Here is an 8204-nt window from a genome sequence, read left to right on the forward strand (position 1 = left end):
ATTATTCATTTATTTATTTATATATGTTAAAAACACTTTATAAAATTTATTTTATTTTATTTTTCAAAAAAAGACACTTTGTATTTTATTCTTATCGTACTTCTTCCTAATGAGTTCATCGTCTTCCTCGTAACTCCCACATGATATACTATATAATCAACCCCCAAAGCAAAACCTCCTTCTATCACTCTCAAGTCTCAACTCAACCAATTACTACTCCATATTCATATATAGGTTCCCCTCTTTCCTCAATCCACTTTCAATATGCCCAGGTCTTACCCGAACCGGACCTTTATTTACATACTCCCGGTGGGAACCGGATTCCAGCGCACGCAACCATTCTGGTTAATTTAAACCTCTTTCTTTTTTCTTCAATTCAAACTTCAATTTCAAAACTCCAATCATCATATATAATTTCGCTTAACTAATGTTCCCTTTCATTTTGTGTTGAAGTCTTCGGCATCCCCAGTTTTAGAAAACGTCATAACGTCCAACGGAGTCGTCAGGTTCACGGAGTAATATTATGACAAAGTAGTCTTCGTAGTCTTCTTCTACTCGTCCAGGTTCGTAGTTAGTTATGTCAATATTATGACAAAGTAGTGGTAGGAAGTTTAGTTATAATTCTTCAAGGGAATTGATAGGGTTTGCAGGTGTTGATACGACACTTGGCCACTTGCCAGAGAAAGCTCAAAGGAGGGTGTTTGCGGTGTAAGCGCATGTGGCAGCTCTTCAGACTCCACTCTGATCCATTTGTCTATGTCAGGATTCATGCAACTAAAATCTTAGTTGTGCCTCAGTCATAGCTATAGTATAGGTCGTAGCATATTTAGAGTTGAGGTTTTAGAAACTTTATAATTACCAAAATTGTGATTAGTTAAAGAAATTTAGTCTTTTCCATGTGATAACCCAAGCTGAAAATTTTGCTCATTATTTATTTATTTGTCCTCCTGTTATGTTATAAAGAGATCGAAACTGTATTTGTATGTGAATTTTGTGCAAAAAGTGGTGTATATATAGTAAAGACCAAAAAAAAAGTAGAACGAGTGTAAGATAAGATTATTGATGTGAAGGAAAGATACAATTTTTTTATATAAAAGATATTATATAATTTATGGCATAAATAATATAACTCTGTAGTGTATAGTTGTGTGCATGGCCTGTACCAATTGTCAGTTTCCATATTCGTCTGCGGTTTGTTTGTTACGACCCTTACTATCCTTATATATTCTGGGATGAATGTAACTGACAATCACATCTTTATACGTCTAGTGGATCGTTTATCATCTTGTAGTTATGTTATCTTCACAATAACAAGCTTAAGTATGTGGTAGTCATAAGTCATGGCTGTTGTGTTGTTTGCACGACCAAATTAAAGCAGTGACGCAATTCATAGCAGGCACAGGACCGACACAGTATACAGTTATTACTTATTATACCTTATTTCAGTTTCGGTAGCATGGTCGGGAACAAGCAAAACATGCGTGCATCAGTGACAGTGAGAGGTCCCCTCCTCAAAAGCCACAAACAAAGATTATTATTATAACCCTAGTTGATGATGTACAGCACCTTTCAATAATGACCATTAAAAAGAAGCAATAATGGAACAAATTAACAGGTTGGTCTTCATTGATCACCTGGGCTAGTGGGACAAGTGGAGGATGATTAAACCGGCCAGTATAGCATTACTATTTAGGGTTGTTTGGTTTAACCTTAGCTATAGGTTTTGTTTTGAACGGACTCATGCACATTTTGTGAAAAAGTGAGAATTGGTAACTTTTGATTCATCTGTTGTTTGGGTTGGATCTCCAAAGAGTAATCCAAACACACTCGATTTGCAAATTAAATAAATGCATCAAATTAATTAATAATCTCTTAGTTGTCTTAGTTTTTGTAAGCTGTAACATTCAATAATCGTCTAATTTAACATTCATATTGTGGTGGTCATGAGTGAATCTAATTTACTATGTTGTCACTGTCTTGATTTCTTTTAATCTTACGATTATCTTGCCTTACCTATTATTATTATTTTAATTTTTCGGTCTAGGTTAACCTTGCTGTTTTGCCTGAATTCGATTGAAAATGGAGCTAGCAAGAGAACATGAAAGATGACGCAAGGTGGAAACTACTGGTGAGGAAGGTGGCATCGGCCAAAGCCTTGTCTTCCTTAGCGCTGCCAATTAGAGGAAGCAGGTTGAGGAAATTAGATCAGAGGAACCATAAATAAATAATGGCAAGTTGTGCCTCCCCTGTCTTGGGGATTAGCTATGTTCCCTACATACAAAATTACAAAATAATAGAGAAATAATTGCAAATGGTGGTGTTAATTAACCTGTGATATAGCCTTATGGGTATTTTGCATGAAAGGTATAATACTCATTGAGATGATCTCTACCACTTCTCTTATTGCTTTAATGGAGGGGAAATAAAAAGAATAAGGAAAAGAAAATTTTATTTTATTTTTTTCTCTTTTCTTCTTAATTTTTTCTTTAATCATATAAAATAAAACACATGATTAATTATGTTTTTTTTCTTCTCTTTTTTTTATTTAAAAAAAAAACACAATGTAAATGTGAATATTGTTTCTAACGAGGATTTGAAATGTAATTTTTCACTCTACTGCTTTTTCATAGAGAGAAAAAAAATACAGTGCACAAAAATAAAATAAATAAGTAGAAATAAAATATATTTGATAAAAAGGAAATAAGGGAGAGACAAGGAAAGGGATAAAGATGAATAAATATAAATGGAAAAATAATATAAATCTCATAAATTTCTAAATTATTTTCAATCTAAAGTTCAAATCTTCTCTACCAGACAACTAAATCATATGTCATTACTAGATTCTTTTGAATGATTGAGTAATTAGTACATTTTATTTTGTGTAATTTATATATCAAACCAATAAGTAATTGGTCCGAGTAATACTAGTTAATCTCGATTTTTTCAAGCAAAATTTTATATTTGTGTCATGTGGATGGGAAAACATAGATGAGAGGGAACACTTCACTAACTAAATGTGATTAATTAGGTTCTTCGATGAAAATTAATCTTCAGTGAAGTCGATAAATATTTCATACCAATACCAATATCTTGGTGACCCTAAAGAGATATCAATTTGATTTGTTAGAAGAAAATAACTATTTATCTTTATGATTAATTGAAATTTTAAAATTGATGAATGGTTGCATTAAGTAGTTCTCCTTCGAAAACAACATTAAGTAGTTCCTTTGTAACAAGAGCTTTGAGCATATGGTCTACAAGGAAATTAGGCTGGTTAAAATGGGTCAATTCGACTAGTTGGGCCTAACCCACCTTAGCTCACTTAATTGGTGGGCCAATCCAACCCGACTCACCTCTTGTTAAATCTTAAAATCATTGGTCAAACGACTCACTACTAATTGATGAGTTAAACGGATTATCATAAAAAATAAATAAATAAAAAACATTTTTTTAAAAGTATTGTTCCGTTAATCATGATTATTTGTTTTATCATAACTTGTGAGCAATATCTCAATGTCACATTCAATTTAGAATAAAAAACAATTAAAAAAGATAGATATTTTACATATATTCATGCTAATCTCAATGTCATATATTCATTCCAAACTAAACATTTGGGATAAATCAATAGTATTGAAAATACAAGTTATAATTAATTCCTTTCTAATAGTGTGAAGAAATCCCAAACGCAAATAGTAATCATCAAAACATGATATCTTAATTTGTTCAAATGGAAAATACAAAAAAAAAAAAGATAGTGTAATAGTTGGGTAACTTGTGGGCTAACAAGAAGAATCTTGAGCCACGTGATGGAAAAGAGCAAGCACGCGTTCATGACGTGGGTGAGGAATATGGAGTACTTGAAGTCGTTGTTGCTGAGAAGGTACTTGTTGAGGACTAAGACCGCAATGTTGGAGGAGTACCAACCTGACACGAGCCCGTTCGTGAACCCTTCACTTGGAGAAGGTACTTCATTGGCACTACTTCTTTCGTTTTTCTTGTGCTTCACTGCAAAGATGTTGCCGAAGACTAAATCAACATATATGGGTGACAGAGCATGAAAAAATAACAAACCTGATCTTTTTCATTTATGGAATTGACATTTTGGAATAAAATTTTCAATTTAAAAGTGTCTTCTAGAATAAGGGATTCAGAACATTCCAAGAGAAATTTCGAATTTCAAATATGGAACATCCAAAAACATCACCCTTTATTACGAAACAAAGAATCCAGAATTGTACAAACATAATTCTGGATTAAGTTATTTGGAATACATGTTTTTTTTCGAGAAAACATAATCTAGAATTATGTTTCTGGATTATGTTTTCTGGAAAACAACATGTATTCAATATAACTTAATCGAGAATTGTGTTTGTATAATTTTGGATAAGCCAATTTTCAAGGGCATAATTTTTTATATTCCATATTTGCCAATCTAGAAATATAAGCAGATTTGAAAAAAAAAAATCTCAGAACTTACATCAAACAATAACTTCGCTAGTGACCTACGAGTGAAAGGTGATTGCCGGAGGGAGAGGGAGCCACCCACGAGACGGTGGTACAAAAAGTCGAGAAGAACTTATAAAAAAGGTAAGGGCAATTTCGGGGTTTTCAAAATAATGGAGATGAAAGTAGCAACTAGCAATTAATGAGGTGCAAGAAAAAACTGCCTTCATTTTTTCTGTGGCACTATAGATTTTGCTTTGTTGGGCCTTGGGTTGGGGTATTTGTATCCGGATACTTGTGTCTCAAATTTAATAACAATAAACACTCATTATTTGCCCATAAAATTGAGATGAAGGGGAGAAAGAGAACCTTTTTAAGTTTTCATATTAAAATAAATATTCTGGAAAATATTTAATAAGCTTATATATTTTTTTAGAGGAATTTAATAAACTTATATTTTTTTTCTTGACTCTCCGATTCATCAGGAAAAATGAATCCTGACTAATCTAAAATTTGATTAAAAAATTATTTCCACTAAGAATTAAACTCAAATAATATTCAAATAATTTAATCTTAATTTTAATATATTAATCACTTATATCTCATCACTTTCTTTTAATAAGCTTATATGTGTTCAAGTTAAAATTTCCAAAGAGTATAATTTCATATTCTAGACTTGATCAGTAATAATAGTATCCTAACCTAGATTTTCTCCATTTATAAGCTAATGATGCGTTGGTAACTTTTGTTTTACTGGAATGTGATGCACTCGCGTCTGATTTGGAATTAACTTGACCCATTGTATCTATATCTTTCCGTTTCATGAAGGGTGACCATTCACACATTCAAAGAATCAAAGGTAAAAAAAAATAAATAAAGGAAAGAATGAAAAATAAGTGTAGTCGAATTGCCAAAAGGATAATTTACCATTTCAACAACAAAGATCACTTACAAAAATGCAAACAGTTGCTCGTTAGTATGTTCTAAAGCGGCAAAAAAAATGATCAGTAGTCACGATCAATGTGATGCACCCAACCATTTTTTTAAGCTTGGTTCATTTTTCGTTTACTCTATAATCTTTGGAACTAGTGCTTTAGCCTTCAGCCTGTGTCATTATAAACTATAATAAATAGAAATTCTGTTATTATGAGGTTGAATAAATAATATACTATAATTAAATATTTATTACATGAATTTATAATTATATAAATTATTTTATAATAAAAGAATAATAGAATTAGATTATTTTTATATAAGGTGTAATTTGTTTTCATAAGATATTTTGAAAAACTTATAGAAAGAATGTAAAAAATAATTTATGAACATAATATAAATTCTCAAATACTCACTAAATAATTATATCACAAGATAAACCCAAATAATTTTTAGAAATGCACCCCATATAATAAATTAAAACATATGTTTATTTAAAAATATATACATAACTAGAGTAATTTTATAAAGGAGAAAATATTAAATTGTTAAGATTTTACTATTAGAATCAATTAATTTTTTTGTCACCATGTTATTGGTGGGTGAAATATCCATTGACTAATCTTTGTAGAATTTAGTTGATTATCTTTATTAAAATCATTTCTCCTAAATATATTTTTTATTATTTATAAGACTCATATTTTAGATTTTATTTAAGAGATTTAAATTCAATTTTATTGTACATCATGTTGGTAGAATGAATTATAAATATTTTTTTTGGTATAGAATGAATAAAGACAAATCTGATTGTCTTTATTAAGTAAAACAATAATTTAAAACTTTAAATGAGAGTTATCTTTTTATATTTCTCTTAGGTGGAACACTAGCATTTTTTAAAGTGGAACTCGGTAATCAACTTGACTAATTAGAGTGTGTTTGGATTTGCATTTAGAGCTCCAAACTTGAGAGTCTAGGATGGGTCAAATATGACTTTTGTATTGACCAAAATGTTTAAATGTGTGTTAAAAACATTATTCTAAATTTTGGACTCAAGTTTCATTTAAAAGTAACTTCTCCATCACCTTAAGTCACAAAGATGTATTCCAGGTGTGCTTGTATTGTCTTGATGAATAACAAACATAAAACACATGTACATGCATATTTTGATGATTTTACATTTTAAATTAATTTTGTTTCCAAGTTTTCAAACAACTTCTTGTGATAAAATTATTTTTTTATGATATGTTGTTCAACTAAAAATCACGTTATAATATATTCACATTTGATTTAAAATCAATTTTGTAAAATTTTACGTTGACTTAAAATCAATTTTACACACGCAATTAATGTATATCTTTACCTTGTGAATTGATGAAGGATGGGCATCCACACGTTCAACAAATCGAAAGTACTAGCAAGGAAAAGAAATGGAGCAAAATAGGCGAAGCAGCCAAATTGCCAAAACCAAAAGGACAATACCATTTGACCATTTCAACAACAAATAATGCTAATACATGCTTGTCTCCGAGAGAGACACTGAAGACAAGTGAATTAATAAATTATTAATGTCCTCGACCAATATCGCGATGCACCCAACCAAGTTTATAAGCTAGTTTCATTTTCAATTTCATTATTAACTTCCATCAACCGCCAGGTACGTTAATTACCCCAATAGGAACATATCCTATGGAAATTATTGTGCCATGTATATGGCTAATGAATTTTCAACTTTTTTTTTAATTTTATAAGTAACTGATAATACAATGATAAATTTTGTGGCTGAAAACTATTAACTCATTTATCCGGTGAAACTGAATTCATTAATATCTTAAATTGGAATCTTATGGATAAAAAAAACATAAAAGGAAGGGGGGATTCGACTTGTGGAGTGAAAGACTAGGTTTTGTTTTTTAGATATTTTAGGTGTTGTTTTCCTACTCAAATTGGATTTGGGTGAATTATTAAAAAAAAAGGTTAGTGACCACAAATTGGACGGCATCCACAAGATTTTTGGGGTTTTTATAACCATATTTGGGGTTAAATTTGTCCACAGTTTCTTACAATATCAAGAATTATGACGAAATTACAACTGTAACTATGACCGCAATTTGTAATCTTATACGAAATTTTATTTACTAAAGTGAAACTTCATTCTAATTAGAAAATACCACCAAAATACGAGTTTTGTTACTCTAGGATGTAGTTCCTTGGGTGCATCTAGCTGCATCCAATTTTAACTTTCTAGCTATATATACTTGTGGAGTGACAGAATTTAAGTGTAGTTTTTAAAATATTTTTTGTATTGTTCTCCCATTAGAATTAGAATTAGAGTTTCACCATTACAAACCTTTTATTAAGCCGATCATCCTTGAGGCGAAACTTCAATTTTCTTCATAACTAAACTGTATATAAATCTTCTCCTTTGTGGAGGCTATTCTTCTTCTACAAAACATGTTATATTCTTCTTCTTAGTTATTTATTTATGTGTATATAAATCTCAGGGCAATGATGTGGGTGCACAGTATAGATCAGGAATATACTACTACAACGAAACCCAAGCGTGTTTAGCCGAGGAATAAAAAGATGCAAAACAGTTGGAACTGAAGGAGAAGATTGTGACAGAAATACTTCCAGCAAAGAGGTTTTACAAAGCAGAGGAATACCATCAACAAACAATCTGCAGAAAAAGGCTGCACTGGTCCCATAAGGTGCTATGGCTAATGGATGATCATCACTTTCTTGCTGCACACTTCACCATGTCTCTGGCTTCTATCAGCCATCAATTGTGTACTCCAATATAATAATATTATCAAAAAAATAAAAAA

This window comes from Glycine max, chromosome 6, assembly GCF_000004515.6.
Source record: "Glycine max cultivar Williams 82 chromosome 6, Glycine_max_v4.0, whole genome shotgun sequence".
Taxonomy (NCBI): domain Eukaryota; kingdom Viridiplantae; phylum Streptophyta; class Magnoliopsida; order Fabales; family Fabaceae; genus Glycine; species Glycine max.